This window comes from Canis lupus, chromosome 18 (genome assembly GCF_003254725.2).
Source record: "Canis lupus dingo isolate Sandy chromosome 18, ASM325472v2, whole genome shotgun sequence".
NCBI lineage: Eukaryota > Metazoa > Chordata > Mammalia > Carnivora > Canidae > Canis > Canis lupus.
The window spans coordinates 13,713,779-13,738,894 of record NC_064260.1 but is presented as its reverse complement, the minus strand read 5'-3'; the positions used below and the strand labels follow the sequence as shown (position 1 = coordinate 13,738,894).

The 25,116-nt window shown below is 39.4% G+C and overlaps 1 long non-coding RNA gene across 1 annotated transcript in view; it reads right to left on the bottom strand.

The window, feature by feature from the left end:
• Positions 1–25,116, bottom strand: part of LOC125752904 (uncharacterized) — a 92,238-nt gene that overhangs the window by 3,836 nt on the left and 63,286 nt on the right. The window contains exon 2 of the long non-coding RNA XR_007403486.1: positions 16,200–16,338. This is a non-coding gene — a long non-coding RNA (uncharacterized LOC125752904). The remainder of the gene's footprint in view (positions 1–16,199; positions 16,339–25,116) is intronic.

The following is a 25,116-nucleotide window of genomic DNA, read 5'->3' as shown; positions in this document are numbered from 1 at the left end:
TGAAATAATTAACATAATTGATAAGCCCCTAGTCAGACTTATCAAAGAGAAAGGATCCAAATAAATAAGATCACAAAGTAAAAAGGAGATTGCAACCAACAGCACAGAAATATAATTATAAGAGAATATTTTTAAAAACTATCTGCCAACAAACTGGGCAAACCAGGAGAAATGGATAACAAATTCCTAAAACCATACAAACTACCAAAGCTGAAACAGGAAAAATTGAGAATTTCAACAGACCCATAACTAAAAAGAAGTTGAATAAGTCATCAAAAATCTCCCAACAAACAAAAGTCCACAGCCAGATGGCTTCCCAGGGTAATTCTACCAGACATTTAAAGTTAAAACCTATTCTCAAAGTGTTCCAAAAAGTAGAAATGGAAGGAAAACTTCCAAACCCCTTCTACAAGGACAGCATTACCTTGATTCCAAAACCAGACAAAGACCTCACTAAATTCACTAAAAAGGAGAATTACAGGCCTATATCCCTAATGAACATGGATGAAAACCTCTCAACAAGATACAAGCAAATAGAATCTAACAGGACATTAAAGGAATAATTCACCATGTTCAAGTGGGACACATTCCCAGACTCCAGGAGTGGTTCAATATTCACAAATTAATCAACATGGTACACCACATTAATAAAAGAAAGGATAAGAACCGTATGATCCTCTCAATAGATGCAGAAAAAAGCATTTGACAAAATACAGCATACATTTGTGATAAAAGCCCTCAACAAAGTAGATAGGGCAAACACACCTCAACATCATAAAGGCCACGTATGAAAGACTTATAGCTAATATCAGCCTCAAAAGGGAAAAACAGAGACCTTTTCCTCTATGGTCAGGAACAAAACAGGGATATCCACCCTTACCTTGTTATTTAATATAGTACTGGAAGTCCTAGCCACTGCAATCAGACAACAAAAAATAAATAAATAAAAGGCATGCAAATCAGCAAGAAAGAAGTCAAATTTTCACTATTCACAGACATGTTATTCTTTGTAGAAAACCTGCGAGACTAGCACTGAGACATGAATTAAGCAAAGTCACAGTTATAAAATCAACATACAGAAATCTGTTGCACTTCTATACAGCAATAATGAAGCAGCATAAAGAGAAATCAAGAAATCGGTCCCATTTACAAGGGCACCAAAAACCGTTAGAGATCTAGGAATAAACTTAACCAAAGAGGTAAAAGATCTCTGAAAACTATAAAACACTTCTTAAAGAAATTGAAGAGAACTCAAAGAAATGGAAAAACATTCCATGCTGATGAATTGAGAGAATACTGTTAACATGTCTATAGTACCCAAAGCAGTTTATACATTTAATGCAATCCCTGTCAAAATACCACCAGTAGGGGCATCTGGGTGGCTCAGTGGTCAAGCATCTGCCTTTGGCTCGGGTTGTGATCCCAGGGTCCTGGGATCGAGTCCCACATCGGGCTCCCTGCAGGGAGCCTGCTTCTCCCTCTGCCTGTGTCTCTGCCTCTCGCTGTGTGTCTCTCATGAATAGCCAAATAAAAAAATATATACCACCAATATTTTTCACAGAGCTAGAACAATCTTAAAATTTCTATAGAACCATTAAGGACTCTGTATATTCATAACTTCTTTTTCATTTCTTTAGTTTCTATATGTACTATCTCTTAATCATATATAGACTTTCAACAAAACTATAAATACTCTCTCAAAACTGTTAAATGCATCTGGCAAAATGTCAGTTTCATTACTTCTTAGGGACTTCCCTTTTGGTATCTTCAACCCTCGTATGCCATACTGAATTAGTTTTTCTTGACCTGCTTGTCTGCTGCCATCCTGGATTCCTCTTTACCAACAGCTTGGGAAATCCCTGCATCTCTTTCCTGTGTTGGATCTCTTTGGATAGTTGGATCCTATGTCATCATCTTTCTTGGTCTACTCCTTCATTTAGGGGAACACCTCCTCCAGGAGCTTCTTGGGGGGAAAAGGTGCATATACACTAAGTTTTCGGAGGGCTTTGTAACTAACTCTCACAATTGATTAAAAGTTTGACAACAGAATTCTGGGTTGGGAAGCACTTTCCCTCAGCCTTTTAAGGAGACTCTTCTACCTTCTTCCAGTTTCCAACTTTACTGTGGAGAAACCTAATGCAATTCTGATTCCAAACCTTTATATGTGACCTACTTATTTCTTCTGGAAGTTCTAGCATCTTCACTTTGTTCTTGAAGGTCTCAAAATAGGTGACTCTTGTTTTGTTGTGGGTTTTTCCCCCATGCATCATACTGGGTACTTCATACGGGAACTCAAATGTTTTCATTCTGGGAATTTTTTGTACTATTTCTTAATTTCTCTCCTTCTGTTTTCCTATATCTAGAACTCTTTTCCTTTGCATAATTTCTTATTTCTCTTTTCATCTCTAAAATTTGGGTTTTTTGCATATTGAAACTTTCATCTTTATCCTCCAACTTGTCTATTAAATTTTTACTTCTGCTATCATATGCCTAATTTCTAAGATTTTTGCTGTTGTTCTCTGAGTGTTTCTTTTCACTTACTATTTTCTCTTAACTCCCAAATTTTAGTTATAGTTTTCTAGTGGTTTCTGCCCCTTACTGTGTCTGTGTGCCCTCCACACTCCTTTTTATTTTTTCTTCCAAGTTTTTAAATTCCAGTTAACACACAGCATAATATTAGTTTCGGGTTGATTCAACAATTCCATACATCAATTGATTCAACAATTCCATACATCAGCAGGTGCTCATCATAACAAATACACTCCTAATCCCCATCACCTAGTTAGCCCATCCCACCACCATCCCAGCCTTCCTCCTTCCTGGTAACCATCAGTTTTGTTCTTTATCATTAAGAGTCTGTTTCTTGGGCAACCTGGGTGGCTCAGTGGTTTAGCGCCACTTTTAACCCAGGGTCTGATCCTGGAGACCCGGGATCGAGTCCCATGTCAGGCTCCCTGCTTGGAGCCTGCTTCTCCCTCTGCCTGTGTCTCTGCTTCTCCCTCTCTCTCTCTCTCTTTCTCTCTCTCTCTCCCTCTGTGGGTGTCTCATGAATAAATAAATAAAATCTTTTTTTTAAAAAGTCTGTTTCTTGGTTTCCCTCTCTTTTTCCCCTTCCATGTTCATTTGTTTTGTTTCTTAAATTCCACATATGAATGAAATCATGTGGCATTTGTCTTTCTCTGACTGGCTTACTTAGCCTAGCATAATACTCTTTACCTCCACCCATGATGTTGCAAATGGCAAGATTTCATTCTTTTTTATAGCTGAGTAATATTCCGGTGTGTGTACATTCCATATCTTCTTTATCCATTCATCAGTCATGGATATTTGTGCTGTTTCCATAACTTGGCTATTATAGATAATGCTGCTATAAGCATTGGGGTGCATGTATCTCTTCAAGTTAGTATTTTTGTTTCCTTTGGATAAATACCCAGTAGTGTGATTGCTGGGTCACAGGGTAGCTCTATTTTTAACTTCTAGAGGAACCTCCATACTGTTTTCCAGAGTGGTTACACCAGCTTGCATTCCCACCAACAGTGTACGAGGGTTCCTTTTTCTCTGCAACCTCACCGACATGTTGTTTCCTGTGTTAATTTTAACCATTATGACCGGTTCCAGTTCCTTTAAAAAATATTTTTCCTTCAGTTCTGGATACTCTATTTCATATTGGAGACATTCTTCAATTTTCTGGTGATCCTTGGGTCTTCAATCATATTTAAGGCTGAAGTACGGAAAATTAGACACTGAGTAGACATGGCGTTTCAACTTTGATTGGACAGAGACAGAGACATTTGTTGGAAATCCCAAACCAACCAACAGCATCTTTCTTTCTCTTGATTGATGAGACTCCAAAAAAAAAAAATACTCCAAGTTCCTGCCTGGGGTATGTGAGCCACCTTGTCAAGATCTTCTTCATAGGCTGGGTACTTGGAGGGCCTGGATTTTGTTTGTTTGCTTGTTTGTTTGTTAAGTAGGCTGCACACCTAGTATGGGGCTTGATCTCATGGCCCTGAGATCAAGAGTCATATGCTCTACCAACTGAGCCAGCCAGGAACCCTTCTGTCTACATTTTCTTGGGGCTGTAAGGCTGAAGGAAGAAAGAATTCCAGCTATTTCATGCATAAAAGCACCCTGTTTTCATGGCTGTGTTCCACCCGCAGGTGTGCTGGTAGTCCTTGAGGCCAGAGTCCTGATTCAAAGAGTCACTTTCCCTGGGTGGCGCAGCAGTTTAGCACCTGCCTTTGGCCCAGGGCACGATCCCGGAGACCCGGGATTGAATCCCACGTCGGGCTCCCGGTGCATGGAGCCTGCTTCTCCCTCTGCCTGTGTCTCTGCCTCTCTCTGTGTGACTATCATAAATAATAAAAATTAAAAAAAAAAAAAGAGTCACTTTCCATCTTCCTCCAGGCTGGGAGAGGAGTGGTTTCCTGGTACTGGGGTATGGGAGAGAGACCTAGGGGCCTAACTAATTCTTTGGAGTTTCAACCTAATTCACTTTCAGATCCAATTTCTAGATCTTTCTGAGGTTCTGCAGCAAAATCTTACCTGCCCTTGGGCATTCTTCATTGTTAAATTAGTCTTTAGCTTTATGTGGTCTCACTATTTGTTTTTTGCACTCCTCAAATTTTGTTGCAGCTGTCTTCTCTTTCACTCGTCTTTTATGGGTTTATGCCTTTAAATTTTTATTTTGAGGGATCCCTGGGTGGCGCAGCGGTTTAGCGCCTGCCTGTGGCCCAGGGCGGGATCCTGGAGACCCGGGATCGAATCCCACGTCGGGCTCCCTGCATGGAGCCTGCTTCTCCCTCTACCTGTGTCTCTGCCTCTCTCTCTCTCTCTCTCTCTCTCTCTCTCTCTCTGACTATCATGAATAAATAAATAAAAATCTTAAAAATAAATAAATAAATTTTTATTTTGGTAGCACAAGCATGGGTTAATAGATGCCATGGTTTCTTACCTTCTTTAAAAAATTACACAGAATGCCATGGCTTATAGACCATTTTCACATCAATTTTCAATCATAAATTCCAATGCTATGCAATACATTTAGAATGGGAAAGAGATTAAACTGGCCTAACAGTTGTATCTTTAAATGCAGTTTGGTTTTGGATTATCAATATAGCATTTTTTAATCTAATGTATTAGAGAATTAGTTTAAGTTAAACTAGACAGTTCTGTTTGATTCTCAAAAGTGGAAATCAGCATTACATAGAAGGGTATAGTTTTCATTCCCTCCCTGCTCCTTCCCCAAGGCACTGAGCCACAGACACATCACACAGATACTTTGTTTCCAAGCATAACTTGGGACCTGAAGAATGCAGATGACAGCAAAGCAGAAAACAAATTGTCCAATGATTTTATTTATTTGGTAATGCCTGCTTCACAGTCAATCTGTATGTACTTTTTGTATCAGAAGAGAACATTCAGTTGCTTTACTGGCTTCCTTTTCTCATTGTACTTATATTTAAGTGGCATTGAAAAAAACCCTGCCATTGGGCACAGAGTGCTATGCAAGGAGAATGAGCAAGCAAGCAGGGTGGAAAGGATTTACCTGTCTCAGTGTTTGAACTACCTATTCATTGCAACCTCCTGGATGCCATGAAAAGATCGGGGCAAAATATCAGTGACCAGAATAGAAAATAGTTTTCCATAATGGAAAATGAGATGAGAAAACACATCTCATGTCAAATTGTTCTTTCTCTTTCTTTTCCCCTTTTTAGATTACAGGTGCATTGCCTAGACAGAAAATCTCCTCCGTGGACTTGGGAAAGTCTCTTACCCATATCCTTCATTCACCCTTATAAATACTTCAGAGCACCAAGGAATTAAGCATTCCCTGATTCTACTTTTTCACCAAAAGCTATAGAGGTACTTTAAGTAAACTTGATAAACTACTATTCATTTCTGAGATTCCCTTAAGCTTCTCGACAAACACTTCTTGTCGCGGATGAAGTCTGAAATTTGTCTAACAGACCCACTATTCTGGGAGTCAGCCTTGCTCCCCAGACTGGGTAAACTGTGAGTGGCATGCATGTACCCCCTCTACCCCACTGTGTATGTTGGAGGACGTGGTCCTGGAGTGCTAGAAGGAGCACCAGCTCCGGGAGTAGATGCGTTCAAACTCTGGCTCAGTCATTTATGAGCTGGTTGATTTTGGTTGAGTGTGAATTTATGTGTCCTTTCAACAGAAACAAAAGCTATGTAACTTAATTGCTTCCTTTTTTGCCTTGGTTTCCAGAAAACATGGAGCTAAATCCATCACTCCATTGTACCAGATGACTCATTTCAGGTAGCTGGCAAAGTCTCTTCCCTTTGTTTCCTTAAATGATCTTTACTATGTCTGATTGCCAGTGTCTCATTTTATATTTCTATTTTAAGCCAGATAAAGTCATTGCATATGAATCTAAAATAATTTTTCTGCCATTGACATCTCTATAAACTGTCACCAATTTAAGCTGACCTTTCTCTAGATGGCTCTTGATGCTTTATTCTGCCCTCTGACAATTCTTCCTAGGTGAGTGGTGTGACATGATGATTTCATTTAACTTCATGTTCTCCCTTTATAAGTGAGTGGGTGCTGATAGTTGAAAGTCTGATTTTCAAAGTTGTAGAGTTTTCTGAAAACTAATGCAAAAGGAGCTACACATGGAGCTACGCAGCTTTTACTTCCTATAAGAAGAAATTATACAAGTTCATAAACATAAACTTGACTTAGATCTATCGCCGAGAATTTCCATTTCTTTTTAAGTATACATGAAATTTATTCAGCAAGCATTAATTTAATATCTATTATGTGCCAGACTTGTACTTATCTCTCAGGATACACATGAAAAGACAGACCCTGTTGCTGAACTATCTGGCAGTCTACTGGGAAAAAGTAATATGAAAATATACAAGTACAATAAAGTGAGATGAATGCTATAATAAAATGCTGTGGGGCCATGGATTAGAAGCCAACTCTTTCTAGCAGGAATCAGAATTCTGATTCTTGAATGGTTTTGAATATGTTTAGCCTTCATAGATATCAGTTTTCCAAAGGTGAAATTGGAAAAAAGAAAAAAAGTTGAAACTGATTGAGACAATTTATTGTCTTACCAGCAACGCATTTGTGTTTCAGTAACTTCACATCCTCACGAACTCTCACTATTGTAAATCCCCTTAATTTAGCCATTCTGGTAGATATGTCATGGTAACTGATTCTGGTTTTCGGTGATGAGTTGATAGAGGCTACAGGGGAGGACAGGTGAAGGGAAGAAGAGGCTTTGGTTTTTGGTTTTGCTGTCTGTTTCACTGACAGATGGCATTTACCAGCTTTGGAAATAAAGAGAAAAAGCAGACAGAGAGCATGGTGCAATGGGAGAAGGTAGGAAAATTCATTTGGGACATGTTAGATTGGAAGTGGTGGTAGAAGCTCCAATTAGAAAGATCTTTTTCCTTTTGTAGCCCCAAATACCCAGAAATCCAGCAGAACATTCTGGAGACCCCATATTGCCTTGCCTTAGAGAAAAGTTAAGAGGGTTTTGTTTTCAAAGCTTTAATCTATAGGAGTGATAGACCTATACTTCCAAAGGAGAATACAGCCTTGAGGGTTGAAAGAGGAGATGAACATGAAGTGCCATGGCATTCAAGAGGAGGAAAAGGCAAATTCTGAGGTAAATTCTGTAAAATAAAGAGTGATGCTAGGAGGTGCACTACTCTCTCTCTCTCTCTTCTCTCTCTCTCAGAGCAGCTGACAGTAGTCAAAAGCAAGACTATAGAGCAGAAAATAAAGTCAAAGATGCTGATCTCTGTAAATCTACAGATTTCACTGGTCATCATACTGGTCATCAGCATGTGTAAGGTAGTTAAAACCACGGAAAAGGGTGAGCTTTACTTTAGGTCTACTTACAGCGTGAGAGGAGAAAAAGGCCAACATAATGGGAAACATCAGTGTTTTAAGAATTGGCAGTGGAAAAGGAAGAGTCTGAAAAAGAACATCCAGAGAGGCAAGAAAAGAAGTGGCAAAGAACAATGTGATGGAAGCAAGGAAGAGAGTTTCTTTTTTTTTTTTTTTAAGATTTTATTTATTTATTCATGAGAGACATGGAGAGAGAGAGGCAGAGACACAGGCAGAGGAAGAAGCAGGCTCCATGCAGGGAGCCTAACATGGGATTCGATCGCAGGACTCCAGGATCACACCATGGCCGAAGGCAGGCACTTACCCGCTGAGCCACCCAGGGATCCCCCCAGGAAGAGATTTTCAAGAAGGAAATGATCAACATGGCCTCATGCTAGAAAAGATGTTAAACAATGTAAGGATTTTAAAGGGTTAGAAAGTCATTAACGACTTTACCAGAGCCATTTCACTGGATTGATGGAGGATAAGCCATAGTATGATGAGCCGTAAAGTGAATGAACAATGAAGAAGTGCAGGGAATGTTTTATATTCTTTTCTGAGGTTTAATAATGAAGTGAAAACAGAAATACAGAGTGATCTCTAAGAGATTACAAGTTTGGGGAAGACAATTTTCCCTTAATATAGTAGAAACTTAAGCATGGTAAAAGGCTACAGAGAAGAAGTCAATAGTGATAGATAGAGACATTGAAAAAAAAATGAGAGTAGAGGCTAAGAAGGAGTACCTGAAGCATTAGAGGGAAAACCAGCAAAGAAGTCTATGGGATGATGTTGTCAACCAATTGCTTTTAAGAACTGATAAAACTTAAAGGCAGTAAATAGTTTCCTGGATTTGTCAACTAAGATACCAGTAATGGCTTTTATTGAGAAAGGTTGAGTCTTAGAGGCAGAAGCAAGAGTGCAAGGAGCCGAGATCTAAAGGGAACATGGGGAACTGAAAACACCAAGTTTAATTAGGTTTTCAAGATACTTAGCTGTGATTGGAATACGTAAATGTACTAAACCTGTCTATTGGGTACCTGGGTGGCTCAGTGGTTAACTGTCTGCCTTTGGCTCAGAGGTCATGATCCTGGGGTCCTGGGATCAAGTCCCGCACTGGGACTCCCTGCAGGGAGCCTGCTTCTCCCTCTATGTCTCTGCCTCTCTCTTCTTCTCTCTCATGAATAAATAAATAAAATCTTTTTAGGAATAAATAAATAAACCTGTCTATCATCTCTGCTGGTCTCCATGAGCGGCCAGTATACTACCAACCTTGCCTTGCTTATGGGACTGGGGGTGGGCCCTAGTCAAGGGAAGCAAACTCTACAGGCACCGATAACAATCAAGGTGGGGCACCCAAAGTACTACATGTTTGCTTTGTCTTGATGAACCCTTTTCTGCAGACAATTAAAAGTCCACTCATGATTCAATGACAGTTGCACAGCAAAACGACTGGAGAGATTCTTATGTTTTTGGAGAAATCCTCCCCTTTTTCTTAAGGATTAACTGATCTCCAAGATACTTAGCTGTCCAAATAATGTTCAGAGATATAGTATCTGTTGGATTGCCCTTCAGAGATCACATCTTTCCTTTTCCATATTTGCCATTATTTTAAGCCATGAAAGAAAGCAAAGGGCCATCAAGGAACCTATAAGCCAAATATTTTTATTTACATTATCATGATCTCAGAATATCTAAGTACTAGGTCAATCTCCCTCATCCCAAAAAAAGCCAAGTTAACAATCACTGACGGAGTCTGACTTGTTTTCATACCAACTTACTCATTCTGTAAGCATGGGTACTTATAATTATGTCCTTAAAGCTAACCAGGATTTTCAAAAGTCAAGTGTAACCATGGGCTGTGGCTTTTATTAGTCACGGCCTCCAGAAGTGTTGATTCAGCTGAGCAGGAAGCAATAGGAAGATTGACTCTGACTTAGTTAGTAGTCATTTGTGGGGGAAGGGTACAGAGTTGGGTAGAAGTTGAAAAAAAATAAGCAAATGTTTTTTAAAATTACATTTTAAAAACCACCTAGGATTCAGGAAGTAGCATTTTCTATACTGTTATGTGTTCAGCTTCCTAATGGGTTATGAAGTTTGTTATATTATTTTAGGGGTATCTGAGCAGAGCAAGAGCAGAGAAGAAATTACCAAGCATGAGAATAGGCAACTGGTGATAAATACTTTTGCACCATTAAAAATATTTAACACCCTCTGCCTTTACTATACGAGAGAGTATATTATCATTTCATTATCATTTTTTAAATATCACAACTCCAGTAGTTGAGTTACCATGTCTAATTTTTTAGAGATGAAAAAAAGAAAACCATCATTGTTGAAAAATCCCCAACAGGGGGATCCCTGGGTGGCTCAGTGGTTTAGCGCCTGCCTTTGGCCCAGGGCATGATCCTGGAGTCCCGAAATCGAGTCCCACATCGGGCTCCCGGAATGAAGCCTGCTTCTCTCTCTGCCTGTGTCTTTGCCTCTCTCTCTCTCTGTCTGTCATGAATGAATAAATCTTTAAAAAGAAAGAAAGAAAGAAAGAAAGAAAGAAAGAAAGAAAGAAAGAAAGAACAAATTAATGTACATCAATTTGGAGATACTCTGCCTGAGTACTTGAAAACATTCCTCAAAAATTTTACCACACACAAACAAAAGCCAAAGCTAACTCAAGATAAACATTTTCATTTCAAGAATCATTTGGGTATGGATAGACTTAATCTTTCTGAGAGGAAAGGTCTTTTGGCCCACTTTTAAAATCCCACTTCCATCCTATCTTGCCCACTCCACAATCTAACACAGTGCCTGATGCACATTTATTCCAGAAATATTTATTGAGCTTTTTTTTTTTGCATGCCAGGCATTCACTAGAAATGGGGACATAGGAATAAGGAATAAGGAAGCACCTACTTTGTATTAGTCAGTATATGGGCTAATACAAAAAAAAAAAAAAAACAGTTTCATGATGTATTCTATACATTAACACTTAGGTTTTATAGATGTGGCATCAGAAATTGGTAAAGGAAAAAAAAAGAAATTGGTAAAGGATACACAGCGTGCTACCTATGCAGAAATGTGCAATGGGTCAGGAAAAAGTGGTGTCATAAGCTATATTTGGTTGGAAGATTTCTCTCTGAGGAAAGTGATCAGACTGAGAGAAGAGACAACTAGATACTAGTGAGATATTTGAGAGTCCCACAGTAAAAAGGTCTGGGCCCTCTCTGATTACCCTATAGCAAAGACCTCCAACAAAAAAACCCAGCCTCTACACACAGAGCCTCCAATCAGGTTTTAGTACCTTCTCGCAAATAGGGGAAGACAGTCAAAGATCACCAGATATTTGAGGAAAGCCTCCAATGTGAAAGATGGAATCCAAAACCAATCCACAACAACAAGAACTCAAGAACAATTGTTCTCGAGAACAATTTGAGAAGAAATACACATTAAGGAGAGATAATTTTTAAATATCACAATGGGATATTCTTAGGAAAATATCAGAAAAGATTATGCATTCAAAGTCGGAGATAGAAGGCTATGGAGAGGGACATTCAGAGAATAAAATAAATTTAAAAGTTATATTAGAATTGTAAAACTCTTAAATAAAATCTTCAAAAATGAAAAAAAAAAAAAGAAATGTAAAACTAGAAGAGGTGAATGACAAAATTGGGGAAGTCTCCTAGAAAGTAAAATCAAAAGAGGATGACTATAGATAATCCAATTTTCAATCATATGAGCTCCAGAAAAAGAAAACAAAAAAGACAAAAAAAAGGAAGGAAAGTATCAGTGAAATAATTTCAGAATTTAAAGATAAAATTTCCAAAATACATCCATGGAGAGCCCAGCAAAATATCAAAAATTTCAGAAGTTCTAAAGTCCTCGGGGTATAAGTGAAAGACAATTACTTTCAAATGATCTAGAATCAAGATGACATCAGATTTCTATTGCAAAACTAGTAGCAAAAAGACAACAAATGGAAAATGCTCCCAAAATGTGAAGGACAATGCTTCCAAAATGTGAAGGAAAATTGACTTCAACCTAGAATTCTATACTCAGACAAAATATCAAGTGGTAGGGACTAGAGACATTTTAAGACATTCAAGTTCTCAAAACCAGGTTCTTTACTTCTCTAGAATCCTTTCTGAGGCTGGTACTGGAACATGTGCTCCACTGAAACAGAAGTGTGAGTCAAGAAAGGGGAAGGCAAGAGATCTTACTAGAGATCCTATAGGAGAGAGGTGACTGTGAAGCCACAGGGTGATAGTGAATGGAAATTTCAGGATGGCAGTTGATGCAGGCCCAGAGAGCACCCAGGCCAGACAAGAACAAAATGAATCACACTGAAAGAAATACTCCCCTCCCCCCAAAGTAAAATAGAATATCTGAGTGTCTGAGTGTATTGAGAAAAGAAACAGATCTTCCAGACAGCTCGAACATGAAATAGTGAAACATAAAAGTAAACCAAAAGTGAGGGAGCTTAAAACAAAGAATTGTACAAGAAAGGAAGTGAGTTAATAGTACACTGCATGGCTCAGGTGGGAATACTGGCAATGCAGCCATAATATTGTAAATGGTGAATACCGATCTTGCTAAAAATGTAACCATATCAGAAGAAAAGTGAGGAGGATGTATGATGTCCTGAGGGGTGAAAGAAGGTAAGAGAGCATGAAATACTTATTTTTTATAATCAGAATTCAACAGGTCTTCTAAGTGTGGGAAAAAAATCAGAAGAAAGCAGTATAAGGGTGCTACTTTGAGAAAAAGAAGCAAATACTACCAGAAACACCTAAAAAGATTTCAAAGTAGCTGCCAAGAAGCAGAAATGGGGGTGTATGCCCAGACAAAACCTGATTTTTATTCTTAAAGAAGCCAAAATACTTAGAGAATTATGACACTTCACTGGATCTCAATGTACTAAGAAGCACTATTTTATGTACCACTAAGAAAGAAGCCAAAAAATTAAGACAAAATGCTCTCCTACAGCTTAGAATTTTTTATATTGATTGAAAGAGCTATTTGGGGCTTTCTGTATATCTTTTTATCATATTTTATACATACATAAAAAAGAAAATGCAAATGAAACAAATTAGCTATAGTATTTCTAAAGCTTCCCCCTACATAGTATTTCTAACTCTTCTCAGTTCTCTTGGACTCAAAATGGTTGATCTCTGTATTTTGCCAGACACGATTGATCTCTGTGCTACCCAGAATATTAGCAACATACAGCATCTATTAAAAGAGTGCTAGCTTTGCCTTCCTCAGTAAGCTACTTAATACTTTAATACTGTCTTTGGGTTTTCTTCAAAGCTGCTGACACCCATTCTGTAGCTTTTGATGCTGTCATGACTTGATTTTACCAGAAGGTGTCAATAAAAGTTTATTATACAACAGTCAGGACTCATTTTCCTTCCTCAAATGGCCCTTGAATGATTGTTGAATAAAACACAGGGAGCTGCAGTTGTCCAGTGATACCACCCCAAATAGCATTCAAGTGTGTGCAAACAGATGATGATCTCCACATTGGAACATCTTCGTGGCTGACCTCAGGTAGGACATGTTGACAACTGTAGGATGTAATCCCAATTTCAGATATGTGAAAGTATAAGAACACACCAAAAACACAATTACCTTCAATACATATTTTAAAGCTTAGAAGAAGAAAAAGAGGAAAGTGAAGAAAAAGAGGGAGAAGACAAGACCATTCTAAGAATCCAGACAAGAACTAAGGCCAAAGAAGTGGGGATAGAGAGATGACACTGCATTCAAGGCATATTTAGAAACTGGAATTGACAAGTCTTGGTGCTGATGGAAAGTTGAGGATAAGAGCAGGAGAGGAACAGAGGATGACTCAAAAGCCCTAGGTTATGCACCTGGATAGGAAGCAAAAAAAAAAAAAAAAGCTATGAGGGGGGGAAAGTTCAATTTTTGGGTACACTGAATTTGAGGTTTTATTTGACATTCTAGATAGAGATGTCCAGTAGGCAGTTGGGACTATAAATCTGCAGCTTACAAAACCAAAGACCCAATACTATATTAGTCATTATTTACAAAGTATATATAAAGCAAAGAATTCACTGTGACCAGTTTAAGAGGAAAGGAATTTATTACAAAATAGTAAGTGGCCTACTTAGGAAGACTAATGGAAAAGACTTTATCCCAAGCCACACTGCAGAACTGGGCAACTAAAGAAGCTGCTGCCTTTAACATGATCAGAGCTCTATAAAATCAGGACATTGTCTGCTACATCAGAAACTACTGTTACAAGTACTTGCTCCAAAACCACACACATTATGACCCTTCGAACCTGTACCAGCGAAAACATGCCCTCGTGCCCTGACTTTCTACACTCAAATTAGTTCCGAATCCAAATCTCACACAAGTGTATGAACTTAAATTACAAACAGAACTCTAAGGCATAAGAAAAATTCTTTGCTTTGTTGATTTTCTTTGTTCAGGGGTAGGGGTGGTTTGGTTAGCTTTCCAAATGTTTGAAGGAGGCTGGTCTGAAATACATGATGAGAAAGCCAAAGTACATTATCTACCCAAAAGATCAAAAACAGAACATTGGGGAAAATGAACACTGGAAGTGTGAGAAACCAGTAAGGAGACAGAGAAGGCATGGTCAGAAGGGTGAGCACCATAATGAGCACAGTGCAATGGAAGTCAGTAGAAAAGGGAATTTTTGGAAGAAACGAGTAGTAAACAGTGTCAGGGGCTGCTAAGAAGTAAAAAGTTTGAACAGCAAGATAAGGTCTAAAGATTGAGTGATGGAGTTAACAAAAATGTTATCTTTAGTGATGGTGGCAGGAGGAGTTTCAGGGAATTGGTTAAGGGTAATGTTTGAGATGGGTTAAAAAGTGAATGGAAGGCACAGACTGTTACTTCATGGAGTTTAGCCTCATCTTAAATATGAAGTAACCTCTGGGAGCCTGAGGTTCCTCATCTGGTGGAATGGATTTGTGCACGCCTTGTGGATTTGTTCTAAGTGTAACTTAGTGTGGCCAAGCCTTTACCACCATAGTGGAAATTAAAAAAAAAAAAATAATAACCTCACTTTTACACCTGGGGTCTCCCCATGTACCTCCCAGTTTGGGGATTTGGGGAGCTCAATCCTTCACCCCCCTCATCACTTCTAGCTCCTTTCTCCATAGGTCATGACCTACGTAAGTCAAAATATCAACTTTATTAATGGTAAAGCTAGAATGAAGAAAACAGCTTGGGCTTGAGGCTGAACTGAACTTGTACTTCCAGCCAGGGAAAGGAGCTAGACCCTGCCGGGTCTGCTTGCCACGGCCCTTTCCTCATTTTTGAGGCAAGGAGCAGGAGAGCAAGAATCAGGAGATCAAGCCATACATGAGCAATGACCCTGCCTGGCAAGAAAACAGGAGGAGAAGGAGACAAGAAAAGGTTGGAGAGAACAATGAGTGTTTCCTCCATGGCACATCCTCAGGAGGATGGAAGTGTCTATAGAAACCATAGATGGGGAGAGAAAGGGTCTCTCCGCCAGAGCAGTAGGGGCAACTCTCACTGCCCATGAACAAGATGGCTTCCACATCATAGTCCTTGCAGGGTGGAGGATGGCTCTCCTCCAGTTGGTTCTTCATTTGCCACACAAGCTCACAAAAGAAATGGACAGGGAGAAGCCTGACGAACAGCCTTCATTCTACCTGTCATTCTAGACTAATAAATTGGTAAATTCAATTCCTTAAATAGGATAGTTGCAACACATAAAGAGATACTCCAATTCCCCTTGCTGACCAGCAGCCAGAATTCCAACCGCAGACAGCCACCAGATGATGACATAGTCTTCAGGGTCTGAGTCAGCTTCAGAGAGTTTCCTCACCTGACCTCACACCATTCCCAAGCAGCCTGCATCCAGTGACTCATTAAAGCAGGAGTATAAAATCCTGGCCTTTCCTGTCAGACATGAAACAGCCCTGACATGCAATATTTGGTCCAGGGCTTCCATGCAGCTTTCCTGGGCTGCACTGCAGTTCACTTTTGGATCATCTTACTTTGGCTCCCTTTCTTTCTTTCACAGATGTTGCTCATTAATTAATGTTTTGCCTCCCAAACTCTATCCCTGTCTCAGCGTCTAGACAATCCCACCTTCATCAACAATGTAGGGCAAATCAAGATCAAACTAATAACAAACATAGCTATTCCCTTTCACTTCCCCAAAGAAGAAGGTGGCTTCCAGACCAGGTTTCATAAAAAGGCTTCTTCCCTCTCCTTGTGAATCTGTACCCCAACCTTCCTGCCTCACTTCAATTTCCCATCCCCCATGACCCAGTCTCCCCTCCACGGTTCTCAGTTTGGTAACTCAACTCACCTCCCTGACAAAAATCCATCTCATCCCTTAGGAGGCTGTACCACTCTTGCTCTCATTCCATATTTGCTGTCAGATGCAGAGTCTCATGACTTCAGCCAGAAGCTTGCTGAGGCTCTCCTCTTTTAGTCACCACTGATCTCTGAAGATACAGAATAAAAGAGCTTGGGTTCAAGTGTGAGCAAGGTGGATATGAGTGCTTTAAACCCAGTTTCCACTAGAGAGAACTGTGACTCCCATATATATGACAAAGGACTTGGATTTGGATATATAAAGAACTCTTAAAATTCAATGTTAGATAACCCAATTTTCAAAAGGGCAAAGGATCTGAACAGACATTTCTCAAGAAAAGAGAGGTACGAATGGCCAATATGCACATGAAAAAATGCTCAATATAATTCCCCACCAGAGAAAAAACACAGTGAGAAAAGGTTTTTCAAGTATGCTGTGATTGCATTAAGAACTATAGACATCATAATTTCATACCTATTATAATGTCTATAATCAAAAAGTCAGAAAATAACAAGTGTTGACAAGGAAGTGAAGAAATTGGAAGCTTCATTCAACTGCTGATGGAAATGTAAAATAGTACAGTCACTTCCTCAGTTAAACAGAGTTCTCATGTGACCCAGCAATTCCACTCTTAGGTATATATCCAAGTAAGAACATACGTCTACACAAAAGCTCGCGCATGAATGTGCATAGTAGCATTATTCATAATAAGGTGGATGTAATCCAAATGGCCACTGAGTGATGAATAAATAAAAAATGAAGTCTATTCATATATTAAAATACTATTAGACCATTAAAAAGGCATGAAGTACTGATACTTGTTAAAATGTAGATGACCCTTGAAAACATTGAGCTAAGGGAAAGAAACCAGTCACACAGGGCCACACACTGCATGATTCTATTTATATGAAATGGCCAGAATAGGCAAATTTATAGAGAAAGAAAGTAAATTAGTGGTTTCCCAGGATTGGAACAAGGGGAGAACAAAGGGATGATGGCTAAGGAGTTTCTTTCTGTGGTGATGAAAATTTCTGAAAATTGATTGTAGTGACAGTTGCACAATTCTGTGAATATATTAAAAACCACTGAATTGTACAGTTTAAGTGGGTGAATCATATGGTATGTGATTTATATTTCAATAGTGAACTTCTGAAACTGAATAAAAGAAGTGAAAGAAGTTGTAAGTATAAATAAGTTCATTGGTTGGGGTCAAAAAACTGAAATTCCTAACTGAAAACCTCAGGGTTCTTGTTGAAATATAAGGCAAAGCCACCTGCTAAGGAGTTTATAAGATGTCCAAGAAAAAGATGACAGGGGTGGTCCAGTCTTCTTGAAATCAAGTTTCAATATGTGTCATGAGAGTGAGTAACTGAGGTGGAGTGAAGAGATAGGTGTGGGGGCCCAGGGAGACCCAAGGCTTAATTCACCTCGAAAGTATGTGTTTGAATCAAAAATTATGTCCTCTGTTAGCCTGAGTATGAGACAGCATTAAAGTGTCAATATAGCCTTAAAAATCTTAGAAATTGTCACTACATTTGCTCTAGGAAAATCTCATTTTCATTTACTAAATTCAGAAATGGTTGTAGGAGTTCAAATGGAGGCCATGCTCAAGTTATCTTTCTCTTACGGAGCAGGGAAAAAAAGGTTTTTCAAGTGCACTGATTGCACAAAAGATACAAAAGCTACTTAGAAGAATAAGCATCCAGATAATGATAGGCAAAACAACACCTCCTCAGAACAATAAATAAAATATAAACACCTTCATCTACTGATGAGGAAGGTCACCTGGGACCCTCTTCCTTTATCCCTCCAAGGTAAAAAGAGTTAGAAGAAGATGTCTGGGAGCTCTAAAGGCTTTCCCCCTTCACTTTGCCCCTAAATCCAGAGCATCCTCTCAGGTCCCAGCTGATCTTCAGACCCCTAGGATGAGTCAGGTTTCTTTTCATAGAGAGCACCATTCCCTCTCACCTGTGAGGTCCCTACACTCCCCCATCTCAAAATATGGCTTAGAGTTGACATAATGTCCACACTTCCCTTGCACCTAGCATCCCCCTCCCTTGTCAAGACAAACAACCAATGACAATAAGAGCTCAAGGTTTCAAAAGAAACCAGTCTAGTTATATTAAGCATAAAGGAACTTACTAAAGGTAATTGAATGTCAACAAGTTAACTAGAATGGTTGGAGGAGCAGGCTCTAGGCTGAGCCTCTAGGACTAACTCCCAGAACAACGCAGAACTGACCAGCCAGCAAGCTACTAGCTCTACAACAATCGGGATGGGGAGCAATCAGCAAGCAGATACTGGAACTATTGATTCCATGAACCAAATGGCTCACAACCATCATTGTGATGCAGGGATCAGAAGGGAAGAATCAGGAAGCTATTGTCACCACACTACAACTGCCTCTCAGCACCCATGAAGCTGGTGGCTGCACATTAGAGCACCATTTCAGAAAAACCTGCAAGCTCTTGTCCACCAGCAGAAAAATAGCCAAAAACCAGAAGGGAGATGGCTTCTGTTTCACTTCTGCTTTCTACATGGAAACCAAAATGTATATAATAAAATACATCCAGAAGAGTCCAGGCAAATGTAGCTTCCTGCTTTTCAGCCTCTGCAGTACTGGAAGACACCAAAATGAGATGGAAATGGATGCTGAGTGCCATTGAGCCATGTACAATTCACACCTACGCCCACAGGCACACACCACACACGCGCCACACATGCACACACACACACATACTACCCATGATGGTGAGATTACTGACCCTTTCTGTTATGTGGATGTTTCTGACAACTGTCACAGGAAACGTACTGGGAAAATAAATGAAAACCATGGAAAATTATGAAAGTTCCAACATTTCACATGAGCAACTGAGTCCTAGGCTCTAGAGTCCCTGGTTATTGATATCCTCTAAGGGATTAAGGAAATATCTGATGAACAGCCCTGTGCTTTTATGTTTTTAAAGATTTTATTTATTTATTCATGAAAGATCCACAGAGAGAGAGGCAGAGGGAGAAGCAAGCTCTCTGAGGGGAGCCTGATGTGGGACTCGATTCCAGGACCCTGGGATCATCACCTGAACCAAAGGCAGATGCTCAACCACTGAGCCACCCAGGTGTCCCAGCCCTGTGCTTTTAATACTCTGAAGGTCCAAGTCCACCAAGGCTCTCTGGTACTCTGTAATAAAGAGCCTGACGCCATTTTTGATATTTGATGGCTGACAACATTCAAGTCCTACTCCTCCTTCCCTTTGGCCCCACATCTGGGCAGTTGATAAGCAAACCCATGTGCTCCCTTCTTTGGCACTGGGAAGAAGTTCAGACCACGCAAATCTTGGCTAGTGTGAAGGGAGGGACCCCTCATGCCAGCCTCACATTCTAACCATTACAAACTGAAGCCAGTCACGCCTCTCTGCTCTCTCTTCAGACCTACTTGGGAGCCTGCCTTGCTCTCCTCCCCCACAAAAAAAAAAAAAAAAAAAAAAAAAGCTACATCATGTGAATAATAAATCTTTCATACCCTCTTGGTCTGCATATGGCATCATCAGTCTTGACATCAGAACCAAGTTTTGGTGGGAGGTCCGTCTTGTCCCAAGGGATGAGCACAAGGTACTCCACCCTACCACCACACACCACAACCCTCCTACACCATATATTTCTGACCCCCATCCTTGCTTTCCAGTGGTCCCTGGTTCCTCCCTACAGACACCTTCATGGCGGAATGATGTCTCTGTCCTAAGAGGGGGATTGACCTCTCTACAAGACACGATTGCATCAAGTTCCAATTAACCTGGGCTCTGCTTTGCCCAGGAATGTGTCTTCCAGAGCATTTCCTCCCAGGGACCACATTACCTTTCTCCTCATTGCCAAATCCAGATGAATGCCTCTTGCCCATGTAAAACTCTCTTAATGGATGATTTTATTCACAATCACTTGCTTCTGTCATCTGTTTGTTCTTCATCGGGAGCCTGATGCCTGGTTTAGCACCTTCACCTCACCTCAAGACTCTTTTAAACTGGGAGCACGAGTGATGCTACCCCCAAAGTTCAGACACATTCAATTCCAATGGCATTTACCTACAAACAACTAATACCAACATCCTGCCTTACATCATAGTTATCCTTCACTGCCAGCCCAAATTCAGACGTTTCCAGCCTCCTGTCTTCTTCCATTGTTTCTTCTTGATACTGCTCATTTTGCCTGGAATAAATTGCTTTTATATCTTTAATTGCATAACTCCTTCCCATCCTCCTAGACTCTGTTCTAAGTTCTCTCTTCTTTGCCAGCTAAGACTGTCCTGCCATTGTCCCCACCACAAGGGTAAAATAAATAAAAGATAACAGGGACTGCAAACTGGCAACTTACAGTCTGATTCTGGCTAGAAGTTTTATTTTATTTGGCCTGAAGAGGGCTTAAAAAAAACAAAACACTTTTTTTTCCAAAAGAACTCAAAGCAGGATCTCAAAAAGATATTTGCCCACTCATGCTTACTGCAGCATTATTCACAATAGTCAAGAGGTGGAGGCAACCCAAATGTCCATCAAGAGATGAATGGATAAAGAAAATGTGGTCTACAATAGAATATGGTATAAAATAAAATATTATTCATCCTTTAAAAAGTAGGAACTCCTGTCACATAGACACACCTTGAAGACATTATGCTAATACTGAACCATATCTAAATGGTTTGAATAAAACTTACAGGCTTTTCATATATAATTCCTTTAATGTTTTGCTATTATCTTTTCTAATTTTTAATTTGTATATATTATTTATATAATTTCATAAGAAATTAGTAAGCAGTTTTTGTCTTTATACTGTTTTCTCAAATTTTGGAATCATTTCAATGATAATTTTCTGTCCATACTCTCAAAGAGCTTAACTGTTTTTTTTTTTATTATTTGCTTCCTGAATATTTGGAATTTACCTATAAAACCTTCTGAACATGGAGGCATCGTCGGGATAAATCTTTAAATTTTTCTAATGTCAATTTGAATGCCTTTTATTTCTTTTTGTTGTCTGATTGCTGAGGCTAGGACTTCCAGTACTATGTTGAATAGCAGTGGTGAGAGTGGACATCCCTGTCCTGTTCCTGATCTTAGGGGAAAGGCTCCCAGTGCTTCCCCATTGAGAATATTTGCTGTGGGCTTTTCGTAGATGGCTTTTAAGATGTTCAGGTAAATAAAAATTAAAAAAAAAAAAAAAAGGGATCCCTGGGTGGCGCAGCAGGTTTGGCGCCTGCCTTTGGCCCAGGGCACGATCCTGGAGACCCGGGATCGAATCCCACATCAGGCTCCCGGTGCATGGAGTGCATGGAGCCTGCTTCTCCCTCTGCCTGTGTCTCTGCCTCTCTCTCTCTCTCTGTGACTATCATAAATAAATAAAAATTAAAAAAAAGAAAATAAGATGTTCAGGAATGTTCCCTCTATCCCTACACTCTGAAGAGTTTTGATCAGGAATGGATGCTGTATTTTGTCAAATGCTTTCTCTGCATCTATTGAGAGGATCATATGGTTCTTGTTCTTTCTCTTGCTGATATGATGAATCACACTGATTGCTTTACGAGTGTTGAACCAGCCTTGTGTCCCGGGGATAAATCCCACTTGGTCATGGTGAATAATATTCTAAATGTATTGTTGTATCCTATTGGCTAGTATCTTGTTGAGAATTTTTGCATCCGTGTTCATCAGGGATATTGGTCTATAATTCTCCTTTTTGGTGGGGTCTTTGTCTGGTTTTGGAATTAAGGTGATGCTGGCCTCATAGAATGAGTTTGGAAGTACTCCATCTCTTTCTATCTTTCCAAACAGCTTTAGTAGAATAGGTATGGTTTCTTCTTTAAACGTTTGATAGATAGAATTCCCCAGGGAAGCCATCTGGCCCTGGACTTCTGTGTCTTGGGAGGTTTTTGATGACCGCTTCAATTTCCTCCCTGGTTATTGGCCTGTTCACGTTTTCTATTTCTTCCAGTTCCAGTTTTGGTAGTTTGTGGCTTTCCAGAAATGCGTCCATTTCTTCTAGATTGCCTAATTTATTGGTGTATAGCTGTTCATAATATGTTTTTTAAAATCGTTTGTATTTCCTTGGTGTTGGTAGTGATCTCTCCTTTCTCATTCATGATTTTATTAATTTGAGTCTTCTCTCTCTTCTTTTTAATAAGGCTGGCTAATGGTTTATCTATCTTATTAATTCTTTCAAAAAACAAACTCCTGGTTTTGTTGATCTGTTCCACAGTTCTTCTGGTCTCTATATCATTGAGTTGTGCTCGAATCTTTATTAACTCTCTTCTTCTGCTGGGTGTAGGATCTATTTGCTTTTCGTATATAATTTGAGTTTTTTCTCCAGCTCCTTTAGGTGTAAGGTTAGCTTTTGTATTTGAGTTCTTTCCAGTTTTTGGATGGATGCTTGTATTGTGATGTATTTCCCCCTCAGGACTACTTTTGCTGTATCCCAAAGATTTTTTTTTATCTCAAAGATTTTGAATGGTTGTATCTTCATTCTCATTAGTTTCCATGAATCTTTTTAATTCTTCTTAATTTCTTGTTGACCCTTTCATCTTTTAGCAGGATGGTCCTTAACCTCCACATGTTTGAAATCCTTCCAAAATTCTTCTTGTGATTTAGTTCTAATTTTAAAGCATTATGGTCTGAGAATACGCAGGGGATGATCCCAATCTTTTGGTATCAGTTCAGACCTGATTTGTGACCCAGTATGTGGTCTATTCTGGAGAAAGTTCCATGTGCACTTGAGAAGAATGTGTATTCAGTTGAGTTTGGATGTAAAGTTCTGTAGATATCTGTGAAATCCATCTGGTCCAGTGTATCATTTAAAGCTCTTGTTTCTTTGGAGATGTTGTGCTTAGAAGACCTATTGAGTGTAGAAAGCGCTAGATTGAAGTCACCAAGTATAAGTGTATTATTATCTAAGTATGTCCAATGTCTTTTCTGAACATACTCACATTTTACACTTCTCTTTTAGTAAAATTTAGAACGTTTTATTTTCAAATTTATCAACACAGCATTTTATCTACTATTTTAAATATTGTCTTTTTAATGAGTTTGCAAGCAGCCACATTAAGAATGTGGGAAATTCAGGGGACATAGAACTTTGTGTCTTTAACAAATAGTGTCTGGGAGGGAAAGGGATGGAATAACTATGGTAGAGCTGAGCAATAGAATAACTAAATGTAAGGTGTGAAACTTGTTTAGACATGGATTGGAATAAAGCAATTGTTAAAAAAAAAAAAGTTTGAAACCATCAGGGAAAGTTAAACACCAACTGGGTATTAGATGGTATTAAGAAATTAGGAATTTGTTGAATGTAAGGATGTCATGGTTAAGGTATACATTTTCAAAGTCCTAAGTTGTTAAAGATATATATATACATACTGATGTGGATATAGGTAAAATGCTATGTTGCATGAATTTTCCTAAAACACTCCAAGGGAAAAAGAAGTGCAGAGGGGAGAAAGAAAGAGTAATAAATAATGAGAATGATAATATGTCAATAATTGTTGACATGACTGATAGGTACATGGCGGTTCACTGCATTATTTAAAATATCTGGCATGTCTAAATTTTTTCCCTCTGTATTTATGGATCAGCCTTTTCATCATTCTGTTATTTAGGTTTTCTCCATGTCTTCCAGATCGATCTTCTAGAGATATTTTCATTTTGTTATGCTTTCAGAGAGCAAGTTTTTTTTTAATTTATTTATTTATGATAGTCACAGAGAGAGAGAGAGAGGCAGAGACACAGGCAGAGGGAGAAGCAGGCTCCATGCACTGGGAGCCCGATGTGGGATTCGATCTCAAGTCTCCAGGATCGCGCCCTGGGCCAAAGGCAGGCGCCAAACCGCTGCGCCACCCAGGGATCCCCAGAGAGCAAGTTTTTAAATTTGTTTACTAATTATTCTGCTTTAAAAGTTAAGTAAGCTTTTATCAAAAAAAAAAAGTCATTCTATTATTTAAGTTAAGGGTTTTCTTTGTAAAGCTTCTTGGGTTGAATAATTTATTTCATTACTCATCCACATCCTTAAGGCTAGGATTTTCCCTAGGAGTACGGTTTTTGTGTATCTCCCTAAATTTTGACAGGCACCATTTTTAGGAAGCGAGAGGAAAAGTGCATAAGGTAAACTGGATCTCAATATTCATCCTACTGTGCTTCTTAGGATGTGCTTTCCTGCACTGCAGAACCTGGAAAGCTAAAAACTCCACTTCCCAGATTCCCTAGGAGATAGAGTGTGAAGGGGATGTAGATTTGGCCAATCAGAGGTATCCATGCAAGTCTGGGAAGACAGAAGAAAGGCACAGGCTGCTTCTGCTGTTGGGCATTGCTGGGAGTGATTAATTTGTCTGCAGCTGAATTAGCAGAGGCCCCAGTGCTAGTCACTAGCTTTCTGAATGTCACATGGCAGGCACAGGGCATCATTTGACTGGTGCAGATCACAGCAGAAACTGTCTGGTTCTAGAGCCTGTAGCGGTAATGATGGTTTCCTGTTTGTGGGTGCCTCAACAGGACAGTAGGTTTCTGTAGCAGTGGTTTAGGGGGAGCTACAGATACAGCAGCTGCTTTGAGGACACCATTTGCAATGTGGTTTTCAAAGTCATTTCTTGAAAGCTCAACCTAGCATCTGGTCTTCAGCAGACTCTTAACATTTCTACAAGCCACATAACTCCCTTTAATAATTCCCTTCCTACACTGACCTGAATGAATTCTGTTCTCCGTAACAGAACCTTGACTAATACAATAAATGAAATTAGCACTGTGGCTTCATACTACTTATGACGTGAGATCCGTTGCACTTGACAGGCACAAAGTAGCAATGACTTTAAAAAATTTGAACTAGGGGCACCTGGACGGCTCAGGGGTTGAGCATCTGCCTTCAGCTCGGGTTGTGATCCCAGGGT